Source organism: Myodes glareolus, chromosome 4 (assembly GCF_982192425.1).
Source record: "Myodes glareolus chromosome 4, mMyoGla1.1, whole genome shotgun sequence".
NCBI classification, from domain to species: domain Eukaryota; kingdom Metazoa; phylum Chordata; class Mammalia; order Rodentia; family Cricetidae; genus Myodes; species Myodes glareolus.
Window position 1 is genome coordinate 50,032,114 of NC_142029.1, and position 16,674 is coordinate 50,048,787.

The following is a 16,674-nucleotide window of genomic DNA, read 5'->3' on the forward strand; positions in this document are numbered from 1 at the left end:
GCAAAATGTGAACGTGCCGGGTCTCTAAACTGTGCAGGTTAAGGATGACTTGAGTTCTGCTTTCTTTCTGACTGGTGAAATCACATGGTTTCTTGACTCTTCTATTTAAGCCTAGGTGTTCACTTTCATCAAGAGGATGCTACTTGACAGATTGATCTGCTCTACATAATAAAAAGTGAGCTCACTGAAGCCTGCATATGAAAAAGTAATATAAATTTAAGAAGGCAAAGCATGCTAGTAGCTGACATTCTGCAAGAAAAGTTACATTTTTACAAATGTGTGTGTGTGTTTGTGTGTGTGTGTGTGTGTGTGTGAGTGCGCGCGCGCGCGCGCACATGATACTCATAATCTGGATTTGTGAACCAGTGGGATCCTTCAGGGAATAAAAGCACTTTCCACACAAGTCTGATAAACTGTATTTTATCCCCAGAAACCACATGGAAAGGAGGACCAACTCTCAAAAGTTGTTCCCTGAATTCCTCACATGTGCCGTGACACAGGTGTACTAACAGTCATACACACACGTGTGTGTGCACACATACATAATACACACAATAAGCAAACAAAATGTTCTCATACATTTAAACTCAAATATAATTCATTTTCTCCCTCAAACCCCTCCAAGACCCCTTCTTCCAACTTCTTCCATGTCTCCACACCTCTCAAATTGATAGTTCCTTATTCCCAGATTAACATGCTCTTACATGTGTGTGCACACATACATATACATATATATGCACATTTGTGTGTCTTCATGTGTGTATATAGTTGGGAAAAGCTAACTCTCCATCTCTAAGCAGTCACCAGTTGCCTATAGTTCCTGTCCAGGCTTGTGACCCTGTGGAATTTTTCCCATTCCACATTAGCATATCTATTTACATGGTCATTGTTCACATCTTGTTTATGAAGTCATCTCTGTGATACACTTTCCACATCATTCTTCCTGGTATTCTAGCTCTTATCATCTTTCCTCTCCTCCTCCATAATATTTCCTGAGCAGTAGATATAGGAGCTATGACATAGGTGAATCCATTGAGCCAGGGCTACCCACAGTCTATTGGTCTCTACATTGTATCCAGTTGTAGTTGTTGCAATGCTACCCACCTGCTGTAAAGAGAAGCTTCTCTAATGACTGACAGTAGCTACACTTGTCTGTGGGAATAAGGATAAGATTTAGAACCTAACCAGAGGGGTTGCGGGGTGCACCTTTATTCCCAGCACTCAGAAGGCAGAGATGGGTGCATCTATGCAAGTTTGAGGGCAACCTTTGGTCTACAAAGCAAGTTCCGGGACAGCCAGGGCTGTTACATGGAGAAACCCTGTTTTGAAAAGAAAAAGAAATCTAGCAAAGTGGTGATAGTAGATTCTTTCCTAAAATCCATGACCTCACCGGTCCTGAGTAGGTAACAAGGTTTCTAGTACCAAACGTGCTTTACCGCTTGTTGAGTAGACTTTAAATTTAAGTAGACAACCAATGTGTAAGTGCCACTTCTTGTATTGTTGTGAATATTTTGTCATGCTGGTCACTGTTGGGTTTTGTAGGTGTCATACCTGGGAAGAACTGTCAATTGTTTCCCTGCCTTGTCAGCTTGTATAGTACTTTCTGATGATGTGGAAGCTATACCACAGGAAACAAGCTTTGAGGTTGGATCCAGCTCAAATAATCTGAATCCTGTGTCTAAGTGTGCGATGCCTTCTGCAATAGGGGCTTACCTTAAACCTCTGAGGCGGCAACCAAGAACAACATCCAGAGTCTGCACTGTTTTGAAAATCACTTAGACTACCACAACAAACCATTCCGAAGGAGATTTCTTATGCTTGGTACTGGGGTTTTGTTGGTATGATGTATGATTAGGTAAATATAAAATGTAAGACTCCTAACTAGTAATTTAAACTTGGTACAGATATACGATGTAATACTATTCAACTCTAAAGAAAAATGAAATCACAAAATTTGCAAATTAACAGACAAGACTAGAAACAACCACATTGAGAGGGGAAACTCAGACCTATAAAACAAACAACACGTGTTCTTTCTCATTTGAGGTTCCTAGCTCCTGGCATGAAAGTTTAAAAGATCATGGAGGGAGGGCTTGGAAGAGGAATAGCAGAATACAGGTGATGTGCGGAGAGAAATAGGTAAAACAAAGAGAGGGCACAGCCTGGGAAGGTGAGAGGGCTGATTCAAAAGGAGAAGGGAGTAGAGATGAACAATACCAAAATAATATTTTTAAAGTTTGAATTTTTACAAAGACTTTTGGTGTCACCATCAAAGCTTCTTTTGGATTTTTGTTTAATGTTGTTGCTAGTATATAAAGCAGGCCTTCCCATTCTGGCATTTAATTGCTAGTATAATTTTTCACTGTCTTAAGATTTACTGTTTTTAATGCTCGTCTCTTTTTTGCAAAAGACTTAAAAGTCTCAGAAGAAGAAATAAATAGATGAAAGAATTAGTGTTTGCTCACTTCATGTAAGAGAATGTACAAGGCAAGTGGACTGTCTTGGAGCTGTGACAGGCTGTTTGGTGTGGCACTTGAGGCTTCTGAGGCTTCTACCTACTTCTCTTTGGGAATCAAGTGTCTACAAACACTGACAAATGTCACTGTTATGGTAAAATGCTTCAGGTTCCCCAGTGGCTAGCAGGCACAAGACCATGGCGGGTCACAAAGGCACCCTGTCCTGGGCAGGGAGCTGAGAAGCGGTAGAGATTGAGACCTATTAGGCACGCCAGGCAGAGTGAGGTTGGATACTTATTGAGTGGGCTATGGAGGGAAAAGAGAAAGGGGGAAGAGAGAAAGGGGGAAGAGAGAAAGGAGAAGGGCAGAGAGAGAGAGAGAGAGAGAGAGAGAGAGAGAGAGAGAGAGAAACAGAGACAGAAAGAGAGAAGGGGGAAGGGGAGAAGTGGAGAGTAGGGAGAAAGGCAGAAGCTGCCTCTTCAAGAGACAGGCAGAAAGGAAGGAGCTTAGGCTGCAAGTAGAAGGAAGATCTGCTTGCTTCAGTGGGGGGGGGTAGTGGTGGGGCTTGTCTCTTAAAGGGACAGGACAGACCATTACAGTTACTGACTCAGTACTTCCTTAAGCATAAGGAAAAACCAGTAATTGTTATATGCGTATGGCTCACTAGTCATAAAACTGAAAACTGTGTTTCAATTTTTAAAAAGACTGATGTACTTAAAGATAGTATATTCATTTCCATTAACATGCAAAAGTATGTTATAATGAAAATTTAACACTACATGAAGTAAACTCTGCTTCTTTATGCTTTCAGATTTCAAGCTCCAGTTATTCACGATTAATCTCAACCTGAAAACATTAAATAGGAAATTTCAGAAAGAAGATTTTTTTCTTTTTATTCTGTCAAATTTTTTTTTATTCAAAGTTTATTAAATTATAAAAGTTTCCATTTCCGCCCCTCCTCCCAACACCCTCCCACTCCCCCCACTCCCTCTCCTCCTTCCTCTCCATCCCAAAGAGCAGTCAGGGTTTCCTGCCCTGTGGGAAGTTCAAGTTCCTCCCCCCTCCCTCCAGGTCCAGGAAGGTGAGTATCCAAATAGACTGGATCCCAAAAATCCAGTATATGCAGAGGAAACAAGTCCCAGTGTCATTGTCAATGGTTTTTCAGAAAGACTTCGGGCCAGCCACATTCCGAGAATCCGGCCACATTCAGAGAATCTGGTTGGATCACGTGCTCGTTCAGTCCCAGTACAACTGGCCTTGGTGAACTCTCATTAGATTAGTTCCCTTGTATCAGTGGGTGATGGCAGCCCTCGCGGGCTGATTTCATTTTTCATTTTCTTCCTCCTTCTGCTCCTCATTTGGACCTTGGGGGGCTCAGTCCGGTGTTCCAATATGGGTCTCCGTCTGTATCGCCATCCATCATCAGATGAAGGTTCCCTCTGGTCTTGCCTTCTTTGCTCACGTTCTCTTTCCTTCTGCTTCTCGTTTGGACCTAGGGAGTTAAGTCCAGTGTTCCAATGTGGGTCTCTGTCTCTATCTCCATCCATCGCCAGATGAGGGTTCTATGGTGAAATGCAAAATATTCATCAGTATGGTTGTGGGCCAAGTCGGTTCAGGCACCCTCTCCTCTGTCCAGAGAACAATCTGGGGATCTCTCCTTGGACCTGGGATCCCCTTTATAATCAAGTCTCTTGTAAACCCTAAAATGACTCCCTTAGTTGAGATATATACTTCCCTGATCCCATATCCATCCTTCCTCCCTCCCCCCCATCCCAGTCCCCCGAGCTCAGAAAGAAGATTTTTAAGTTATAATTTTCAAGTCATTCTACTCCATCCTACTAAGAACCTGAGTCCCCAGTCTGGTGGTATCGTCATTATGTACACCATTGAACTCTCAGTCACAACTTGTATCAGGTCCATAGCCTTGTGTTATAACTCTTAAGTTCCATTAGCCATTATTTATCTTTATAGCAGTCCTTAAGAATAATAGTGATGCTGCAAAGGTGTAGCCAGGAAAAGAACATGAAAGATGGATCGATTATGTGCTGTGTGACTGTACAGTGGGGCAAATAGAGAAAAGCAAATCAAATAAAACCCCTTGCAACCATGCATATTATCTACCTTCTACTCACTGTAGAAACATGAGGTATTTTAAGTAAATTTAAATATAACGTAATTTCAAGAAAGGAAAAGTTAGTTTGAAATAATGAAAACACAACTCTAAAATTCAGTGGCCTGGCTTCAAGTTAGAAAATTAGTTTTAGAACTAAACATTTAAGGAAAACCACAGTACAAGGCAAATTACCTAGTAAATTGTTGATAGGACAACAGCTTAGATAGGCAGAGTAGACAGAACAGAATACTAGGAAGAAGGGAAGTGAGGCAGACGCCATGGCTCTCCTCTCCAAGATGGACGTGGGTTAGAATCTTCCCGGTAAGCCACGACCACGTGGTGCTACACACATTATTAGAAATGGGTTAATTAATATGTGAGAGTTAGCCAATAGGGGGCAGGAGGCAATGGGCCAGGCAGTGTTTAAATGAATACAGTTTCCATGTAATTTTTTCGGGTAAAGCTAGCCGCGAGCCAGGCGGAGGGAAGTGGCCTTCTGTTCCTTCTACAAATTGTACCATAAATAAAATTTTACTCAATGTTTAGTCTATTTTAATATTCTGTTTTGCCTCTGGTCTTCTTTATTATATGGCATTATTTTCATTATAACTAAAAAGACACTAGAAGAGTTTTTTTTTTATTTGAAAATATTTTAAAGTTAGCTTTGGAGCTTCTTCTTGTTTTTCCTCAAGCCCCAGGACTAATTATAGTTGCTCATTCTGTACACTAACCTATGTCTGATCAGACTTACCTACACTATTCCTAACCCTCAGGTTTGATCACAGTTGTACAAGATACACTTTAGACACAGGTTGTGAGTCACCATGTGGTTGCTGGGAATTGAACTCAGGACCTTTGGAAGAGCAGGTGATGCTCTTAACTACTGAGCCATCTCTCCAGGCAAGGAGAGACAGGGTGAATTTTATAACTCACTGAAATTACCTCCCAATGTTATCCTATATGTTTCTCCGTTTTATTATTTTCATTCACATCTTCACATTCTTTACTAATATTTTCTAAATCCCCACGCCTATACCCTATCAAGAGGTATTTTTGTTGAGGCTGGTCCTTGACAAAAACCCACTATTGTTACTTTCCTAAGTGAGATATGATTTCTAACTGCATTCTTAGTGCTTATTTTTATACCCGTAGGTACATGTAGTTCTCGTCTGTCACCAGAAAAAAAAGAAAAAGAAAAAAAACTTATTTTTGCATCATATAGAGACCATTACAGAGAACCTGAATTGATCAAAATGCAGAGAACAAATTGCCCAGGCTCAGTTGATGCATCTCTAACAGAACCCCTACATCTCAAACTCAGGAAACACAGCTGAAGTGGTGGTGAAAATATTAAAGCCAAGATGCCTGCTACAAGATTGTGTATTCTTTATAAGACAAGCTGCACCCATGAAATCTCAACAGTATGGCTGCTTAAACAAACCTGAATAAAAAATGCTCCTACCAGTTGAGAAGCCCACAAGGGTGAGGGAAAATCTCATAAGACCTTACCACTCATGAGTCACTACAGGAAATGATGACTGCTAAGAAAGGGAGAATCCTTCTTATCCAGAGATGATCTTCCTAATGGGTTATCCAATCCCAAGTAATAGCCCTCAAAACATATGCATAGCAGCAACACTAAATGGACTGAGAGATTTTTATTTATATTCGTGTGTGTGTGTGCGCGCGCGCTTGTGTGTGTGTGTAAAATAATAATAATTTTTCAAATATTTCAGAAATTTGAGAGGTGATGATGCAAAGGAGTTGGGGGAAGAAAAGTGGGAGAAATGATGTAAATTTAGGACACATATATGACATTATTTAAACCAAATGTCATTTAAAACTTAAGTTGGCTTTTTTTACTGAAATTCCTTTTTAAGGAAAATTTTACAAGAACGTTTTAAAGAAAAAGAATCTAAAACTTTAGTAATAAAGTCTTAAAGAAACAGTAAGCACAGACATTAAACAATAATACTGGTGTGCTTGACTGAATGAAGTCTAGTCATTTATTTCAAATAATGTAGTGTCCATGACAACCTACAAATATTTCCAGACTCATATGCTCAATTTTTTTCAATTTTATTATGTCCACAAAATACCGAAGGGAGGGGGTTATTTCTATCCTTGCTAAGTGCAAAACTTCTACTTAAAAACTTGACAGTAAGCAATAATTTGATTGATTTCCATAACAAATTCAGAAAGGACTGGAACATGCTGCTGTGTACTGTCTTAATCTTGTGAAACTGGAGTTATAGTCAGACATTTGTTCTGTATATAAGCATATGCTTTCTTAAAAAAAAAAACACAGTAAAATAACCTAGAAGATTCTATGCATGTATATAACTTCCAAGATTATGTAGTCATAGAGGTTTATTAAGGTGAAATCATAATTTGTAATGTGCTATATCATGAGGAATTGTACATATCTACATACATTTTTTTCAAGAGGTAAATAATTTGCCACTATTAACAAAGGAATTTTATTTCAAGATAAGTACTTATAATTGTATAACTAAGTGCCTAATTATCTATTAAGAAATTTAATGATGGTTTTTGCTTTTGCCTGATTTATTTCAAATGAATAAAACAAATCATACACAAAGGCTGAGAGCATTTTGAGTATTTGATATTAAAATTCATGGACCATCAATAATTATTTTCCAATTAGAACTAGAAAGCATCAATGATTGTGCTAGGCGTGTATAAAACGCTGTCTCACTGTGGCATCTTTACTCAACGCCAACCTCCAGATGGGAACTATTTTTCATGGTTCATAAAGCCAAATCCAGCTGCTGCATTTGGACTTGCATAAGAAATCCACAGCTTACTGCCTTCTCGGTGCTCGTAAAACAATTGCTATTGTTTCTTTAGCCATGGGACAACTCCCTCTGCCTGTGCAAATGAGATATACTAAAAGAACTTCTAATGTCTTTATACTTGATTGCACAGAAGTCCTATTCATAATAGGATCCTGACTTTATAACATTTTCTAGAATCTAAGCTACTTAAACAAAAACAGTCTTCAGTGGTAGCTACAGGATAAGTGAATTATCACAAGTGTTCATATACTTTCCTATTAGAAGCCGCGATGGTGGTTAAACACTTCAGTACTCTCAGTCTTATTTAGAGGCAGAAGTATACAGCCTCGTATTCCTCCTCACTCGGCTGTTCTGACATTTTGATGGGTGTGGTTTGGCATGACCGTGGTGTTCCCACCACCAGTCTTCCCACAGCTACGTTGAATTAAGCCTGCCAAGCCTCCAAAAACAAAGGGGAAAAAAAGAGTGCCTCTCTTTTTAAGTAGAGAAATATATTGGGAAACTTTAAGTGAGTTCCAGTTATATGACAATAAAATTTGTTCTTAATATATTTTCAAAAGGGGCACCAAAACCAAAAAATCAATTATGGAAAACAGGAATGATTCAGTTTATAAAATTATCAGCAGTTACTCTTTCTTGTTGTCTATAGATATAAGACATTTGACATCTATCTCCTCAACATTTTTTGCCCAAAGCCCTAAGATCCTGAAAGAAAAAAAGATATATGAAAAAGTTAATGCCTAAATAGTTAATGCAAGAGTATGGCAAAAAAGGGGGGAGGGGCAAGTTGCCTTCAAGTTTGGGAAACAAAGACTACTGTAAACACTGGATAAACCCACTGAGAGGATGGCTCAGAGCGCTGAGACAGCACGGATGCTTTTCCACATACAGAGACAATGCTTATTTCTGGCAGAATTCATCTTCCGCTCCCTGACAACCTCTAACCGCAATGACTGTTTGTGTTTCCTGCTGTTTATATTTATTCCTTCCTCGTGCTACAAGAGCTGTGAAAACAAATACTTGTTATGCGATGCTTTGTGCCAGCGCAGGTAAAGCACGTTGCTCCCTTCTTTACATGCCTACATGCCCATGGATTGTGCAAATAGGTTTTTAATATATCCTGAGATTAATCTGGTAATTACAAGCCGGTTTAGAAACACGTGTTAAGCAACGGGTCATAGAGTTGCCATTCTTATTCCTGAATAATTCTCAGTTTTTGACCTTTGAGCAAAGAAGGGAAAATGTGCAATCAAGAACTTCCTGGGAATTGGCCTCTTTGTTTGTTTTATTGGGTCCCAGTTGATGTAGCATTTGGGCTTTTACTGTAATCCTTTTTTATTCACTTTGACAAGAGATTATTGCTAACCTTTCATAAATTTTTGAAATAAGCCTTTACATTGTTTTTAATTGAGCCACATAGAATATATATGATTTCAAAGGGGCATTTTCTTCTTAAATCCACTTATTTGTTCTTAGAAAAGATAGTGTTATGTACATTGTTCCTGCATAAGTATATTGTTGTAAAAATGTTTGCAGTGTCTCCAGTACATGAATATCAGCTAAATCCTGCAAAGAAATAAGAGAAGTAATGGTACTTTTCTATAAAAATAAAGTAAGCAAAGATTAACTTAAGTGTATAAATCGTGTATAAAATTTTAGAAGTGAATATTGCATTGCTTACATTAGCCTTGAATAGTTATAACAGATACAACAATTAAGAAGATATTCTAGCAATCCTGATTCTTAAGTTTGAGGCTGATTTTCACAGATTCTTAGCCTTTCTAATTTTTTAGGTGACTTCTAGTCACCAATAAGAAACATTCAAATTATTGAGAGAAAAAAAATCAATAGATATAATTTTATAACCCAAAAGAATAATAAAAGTACAAATAGACAAAGTGCTGTATGTTTCATCTAACAAATTTATTGACTTATTTCACTTAAGTGATTAGTATTGATTCCAGAACAATTAATCATACAGAAGAGATTTAAAGCCAGTTTTAATATTTGTCTTTAAGTTATGCTAATATCCTTTTAAATGGAAATGATAATTAGTTGAGACTAAATAATGAATAAGTCAGCTGATAAAAACAGCAATAAACCTATTCTTCACAAAAACAGAAAAATGACCAAATGAATTTATAGACTCATAGCCTTCCTGAAACTATTTGTGCTATTTATTGTGCAATCCTATTAATAAATGTTTGTGTGTATTCATGAATACAAATATTTGTATTAGTTTTCTGCATCTTGCTGTGGGATAACCCTTCTCTACACTGTGAATATATGTTTCTCTCATTGATTGGGAAGAAAAGCTACTTTAAACTATAGCAAGGCAGCATGTAGTTAGACAGGAAAACCAAACTGAAGACAGGGAGATAGAAGGATAGAGTAGGGGGAGACACGAACCAGATACCCAAGAAGCAAGACGCCAGCAGACCAGTAACACCATGGCTTCATGGCAATACATAAACTAATCGAAATGAATTTACATGTAAGAGCTAGTTAGTAACAAGCCTGAACTATAGTTCTGACATTCTGTAATTAATATTAAGCCTCTGAGTGATTATTATTTAGAAGCAGCTGTAGGATAGGATAGGACAAAAAAGCTTCTGATTACATATGGAGCCCACCTTTGGGCAGAAATTTTCACATAAGACCTAAAAAAAGCCTAAAACAGGATTTGAAACACACACACACAAAAAAAATGGAGACAGGCACAGTTTCTTGGTAACCGTCTTCTCTCTGGTAGGTTCCATTTACAGAGGAATGGCTCCTTTAAAAAGCAACTTTCAATTTGTACTGGTGACACTGATAGCTCTGTGGGGAGGTAATGCTACAGAGCACTTGATTGGAGTTTGTGGCTGTGAGCTGTCAGAGTTGGGGCAGTGATTGTTACTCTCACTGATATGCCCCATGAAACTAGACACTCTGAGAACCAACCAAGGGAGAGGAACCAACTGCCATATTCTAGCACCGTTCACTAAAGTGAGCAGTACAGACAGTTAACAAGGCAATTTTAAGATGCTTCTCATGAGAGTTAAAACAATATAGATGCACAATAAGGACAGATTCAGACACGAAGACCTCTAAATGGGTCACAGTGTATTTTAAAAAATGTGTATAGGCTTGGGAGAGAGGGAAAATGATAGAGACAGTAATAGATTAAAAGAGTAAGTCAAAGATAATAAAGTGAGGTTTTTGAAAATGGAATAGAGAAATAAGAAGTTACACCAAGTCATGTAAAGATGAAAATTACACAGTCTGGGTGGTATATATTATTGTGTTTTCTTTGAATTTTTTGATTGTTAATGAGATAACTGCTGAAAGATATTTGATTGCGGGGATTGCTAAGTTAAACCAGCCTGGATATTTTAAAGCTGTCTTGACTTTGAAATTTGGGTCTAAGGATATGTTGCTTTGAAAAAGAGGTTCTGCTTTTGTAGAAAGTGAGAGGCTGTAGATTCCTTCCATGTTAATATGGTTTGATCAAGTAAAACCCCTCTGGGAGATCTCTGATTGGAATGATGGCCCAGGTGTTCCAGCATCTAAAACAGCTCCCAGGCTGCTGACTAAGATGATAAAGCCTCAGAAAATGCTACAACCAACACTTAACAATTATCCTGATTTTCTCAGGGTTCCTTAAAGATTATAAGCAACCCCCATTCATCAGGAAGTAGTCTAGAGAACTATGCCCAATTTCTCAAAATACTGTTTATAAATGTTTATTTTCATTTAAGGTAGATTGATTATAAATTGTTATTGGTTTTAGTCAATCTCTTTCTAGAAAAAGGGGAACTATGATATAGAAATAGGACAAAAGGCTAGATTGTTGAATATACTTTAATCTAAAATGCAACTGTTGATCTCAAAACATTTTACATTGGTATGCATTTTAATGTATTGATATAAATTTAGGCTAATTTTGTTATACTGTAAGTGTATTTTTACTCTTATTTAAGGTATTGTGTTTATAAGGCTCGATTAAAATGCAAGGTGTAATTTAAAAATAAAAATGTACAAAAACACAGTCATCTATAATAGTCACACTTATAGTCATGTTAATTAAGTTTGCTAGATATACAAAAATATATTTCAGGTATATAGGTATTCTTCCAACATTCCAAAAACCTACAGAATACAGCATTTAAAATGTTTTAATAACTTAAACTTTTCATGACAGTGAGATATGGCTGCTCCTGGCAACATCAACATGCTCCAGAAAAAATGATAGTCATCAAAGAAACTCTGTATGGAGTTTATTTTCTTCATGGCAAAAGCTAGTCATGTGGGCAAAGAAAGAAAGTGTCCTTGCTTAAATTACTGACAGTTACTGTCCAAACTGAACCAGCAGTACACAAGAAAGGTGACTACTGAGCTTTGCCAAGACAAAGTAGGATAGTCCTTCAAATTTCCTGCTTCACAGAAAAGTCTGTCAGATATGCTAGACCTGTAGACCAAAGATGGATGCATCAATGTTTCAGAGAACCTTGGGTGACTGCCCAGGCACCAGCTGTTTCTGTCATTTCTCATCTTTTGAAAGTCACTTGCTTGCACTTCCTGCTTACTCGGATAATATTCTTTCCTTCTCAAATCTTTGATGGAGTTGAAGATTTAACAGTTATAGTTGTTCTTAGTTATGAAAAAAGTAAATTAGATATAAGATTTTAAACTCACCAAGGTAGGATAGATAATTAAATTTTTAATTTTGCCAAATACAAATAGACTAGATATTGTAACTGTAATTGTTACCTGATAACTGTTTTATTGTCTATAATTTTACTATGTTAAAGTTGAATTCTTCCTTTTTGATTAGACAGAAAGGATAAAATGCTGTGGGATAATCCTCTGTACACTGTGAATATATGTTACTCTCATTGGTTGATAAAAACTGCTTTGTCTTATAGCAAAATAGAATATAACTAGGCAGAAAAAAATTCACACAGGGAGAAAGAAGGGCACAGTCAGGGAGACACAAGTTAAACACACAAGAAGTAAGATGACAGAAGACTGGTAATGCCATGGCCACACAGCAATACATAGATTAATAGAAATTGGCTAATTTACATGTAAGAGTTAATTACATTCTGTAATTAATATTAAGCCTTTGAGTGATAATTTAGAAGTGGCTGTGGGACGGGGCAGGACAGAGAAACCTCTGTTTGCAGTGTATCTCTTTTTTTAAATTTTTCCATTCAAAAATTTACACTTCCTCCACTCTTCCCAATCCCCTCCCGCTTCCCCACTCACCCCCTCCCTTCCCCTCTCTGCTTGAGAGAGGGCAGGGAACCCTGCCCTGTGGGAAGTCCAAGGCCCTCCCCCTACATGCAGGCCTAGGAAGCTGTGCTTCCATATTGACTAGGGTCCCAAAAAGCCAGAAGATGCCATAAAAACAAGTTCCAGTACCTTTATCAATGGATTCTCAGTCAGCCCCAATTGTCAGCCACAATCAGGGAGTCTGATTTGATCACATGCTCCTTCAGTCCCAGTCCAGCTGGATTTGGTGAGCTCCCATTAGAAAAGGCACGCTGTCTCAGTTGGTGAACCAACCTTTCGCGGTCCTGACTTCCTTGCTCATCTTCTCCCTCCTTCTGCCCTTCAACTGGACCTTGGGAGCTCAGTCTGTTGCTCTGATGAGCGTCTCTGTCTCTATCTCTATTTATCACCGGACGAAGATTCTATGGTGATATTCGAAATAATCATCAGTGTGATAGTGGGTCAAGGCCAGTTCAGGCACCCTCTCCTCTGCTGACCAAGGACCTAGCTGGGGACATCCCCATAGACACCTTGGATCCCCCCTAGAGTCAAGTCTTTTGCCAATTCTAAAATGGCTCCCTTAATGTAATAGATATCTTCTTCCCTGCTCCTATATCTGCCCTTCCTCCATCTCCACCCTCCCACTTCCCCAAGCTCTCACCAGTCTTTCCCTTCTCCCTTTCCTCCCCCCTCCCCTTCCCCCAACCTTATGCCCTCCCTACTCCCACCCCCATGCTCCCAACTTTTGCCTGACAGAAAACTCAAGTCCAAATGGATTAAAGACCTCAGTATAAATCCGACCACACTGAATCCGATAGAAGAGAAAGTGGAAAATAGAATGCAACACATGGGCACAGGAGACCACTTCCTACATATAACCCCAGTAGCACAGACAATAAGAGCAACAATGAATAAATGGGACCTCCTGAAACTGAGAAGATTCTGTAAAGCAAAGGAAACTATTATTACAACAAAACGGCATCCTACTGAATGGGAGAAGATCTTCACCAACCCTGTATCAGACAAAGGTCTGATCTCCAAAATATATATATAAAAAAATCAAGAAACTAGACTTTAAAATTCTAATTAACCCAATTAAAAAAAATGGGATACTGAACTGAACAGAGAATTCTCAACAGAAGAAGTTCAAATGGCCAAAAAGATATTTAGGGTCATGTTCAATTTCCTTAGCGATCAGGGAAATGCAAATCAAAACAATTTTGAGATACCATCTTACACCCATCAGAAAGGCTAAAATCAAAAACACCAATGATAACTTATGCTGGAAAGGATGTGGAGTAACAGGAACACTCATCCATTGCTGGTGGAAATGCAAACTTGTGCAACCACTTTGGAAATCAGTGTGGTGGTTTCTCAGAAAATTGGGAATCAACCTACCTCAGGATCTAGCAATACCACTCTTGGGAATATACCCAAGAGATGCCCAATCATACTACAAAAGAATTTGTTCAACTATGTCCAGAGCAACATTATTAGTAATAGCCAGAACCTGGAAACAATCTCAATGCCCCTCAATGGAAGAATGGATCAAGAAAGTGTAAAATATATACACATTAGAGTACTACTCAGAAAAAAAAATGGCATCTTGAATTTTGCATTCAAATTAATGGAAACAGAAAACACTATCCTGAATGAGATAACCCAGACCAAAAAAGATGAATATGATATGTACTCACTCGTTAGTGGACTCTAGCCATAAACCAAGGACATTAAGCCTATAGTTCACAAGCTTAGAAAAGCCAAATAACAAGGTGGACCCAAAGAAAAACATATATAGATTTGCCTGGAAATTGGAAGCAAACAACATATTTCTTCTAACACCAAGGAAAGGAGACTTGTGGGAGCAGTCCAATCTGAATTATCTAACTGTCTAATTATCGACCACTGAATCAGTAAGACCTCTCTTAAAGGAGCTGCAGCATGCCACCAGGAAACAGCAAGAAACTGTGTTAAACTCTGTATTTTTGTGTCTAGAATTCCTTTCCAATCTCCCTCAGGTTTTTAAGTGGATTTTAGTTGGCCCTCATTGGCGTCAATTTGTTGGAGGGAGTGAATTTGTTGGTTCCCTGCCACCCTACTAGCTTAGACCCAAAATAATCACACAGGAACTGAATTAATTAAATCACTTCTTGGCCCTTTAGCTCTAGCTTCTTATTGGCTAACTCTTACATATTAATTTAACCCATCTTCATTTATCTGTGCATCACCAGGAGGTTGTGACCTACCAGCAAAGTTTCAGCACTTCTGTCTCCAGCGGTGGCTCCATGGCTTCTCCCTCTCCTCCTGCTTCTCCCAGCATTCAGTCCAGTTTTTCCTGCCTACCTAAGTTCTGCCCCATCAACAGGCCAAGGCAGTTTCTTTATTCATTAACCAATAAGAGCAACACATAGACAGAAGGACCTCCCACACCATCAACCCACATCTCAGAAGCTCCTTCTTGCAGTACACAGTGATTAACACAGAAGGCTGAAGTTCATCAAGGTGCAGAGAATAAGAGATTGTGTAAATCTTATCCTTAAACAGCACATCTATACAACATCCCCCCTCCCAAGGATCAGGGGCTATCACAGAAAGTGGGCAGAAAAATTTTAAGAACCAGAGGCAACGATGACTACAATGAAACTGTGTTATCTAAGCATACAAGGGAAGTTATACATATCAGGTTACATACAACAGTTATAACAATACATACAGATGTGTTTAAACTCAAGCCAGACAAAATCTACCTGCATGAAGAAGGGAAGCTGGTATTAACTCCTACCCATAATGGCAACTGACAGTTACTGGGAGGGAGAATAGTCAGGATTTTTAAGGATGTGCCCCCTAGCAACTTGTCTACGACCCAGAGGAAGGCCACAAATCCACAAGTATATGGCTAGGACCAACTGTACTGATGACTTTTAAAGGGGGTACAAAAAGTTGAGTGAGTAGGGAAAGAGGCTGTATTTTAAGAAGGATTGAGAAATAAATACAATCAAATATTGTACAAAATCCTCAGCTAATAAAAACTGTGGCAGGCAAGGTGATCCCTCCTGGTTTATATGTAGCATTTCTTTCTCACCAACTTTGAGAGAATAAGAATGGAAATAGTAATCTCATTTGAGAACCAGGATTCCAAGTGGAGTTATCCTTTGAACTACCATGACAGCTCTACCTGAAATGGCACTTTACACTTACTGACCAGACATTTTACAAGCCTTGTCCTCATCACTTCTCTGTGAAGAAAAGCTTAGGAAGGTCCTTCTCTCATTCACAAGAGGACACGGAGAAGGGTAAATAACTTCCTCTGGGTCAAGAAGCCAAAGGCATATTTATTCAGAGCATTTCCTTCCACTGAGTGATGATACTAAACCCCTGCAGAGTTCCCCAAAAACTTCAAACTTTCCCACTCTTTGATGGTTGAAAGACATAGCTGGTCTCCAGGTCTCTCGTCCTTGTTTCAGTTTGGTCAAATCCACGAAAAAACAATTAAGAATAATAATTATTTGAATGACTGGGGTTGTCAGCAGTTAAAAATGGCACCTGTGAATAATGCATATAATACATAAATACCTTCCTGCCTTTCTAGTGGAGATTTCTTAAATAAACTAACATTTCTTAGCTTTTGTTCAATTTTTCTGGCCTGGAAAAATTTGTCATTTCTGTGAATTATAATTATAATAGTAATGAAAATAAAACATAGGATCAAAAGTCATTATAGAAAATAATATTCAGTGCTTTTGTAAAATTTCTTGTCAGATTTTATATTAACTCAAAATAATCACATCTGAATTTTTACTTATTAGATGTGTGTTTGAAAGTTTTCTATATCAGGCATAGAATATAGGAAATAAAATTATGAACTGAAAGAAGAGATGAACAGGATTTTTGTTTGTATTTAGTATTTTATATAAGAAGGGTTACAGAATGCTAAAGTAACACTAAGGCATTTTTTTACCTAATTTAATTTTTTGCAAGAAGTTACCTTAGAGAATATAACTTGTAATAGTTCACTTCAGTAGTTGCTTTC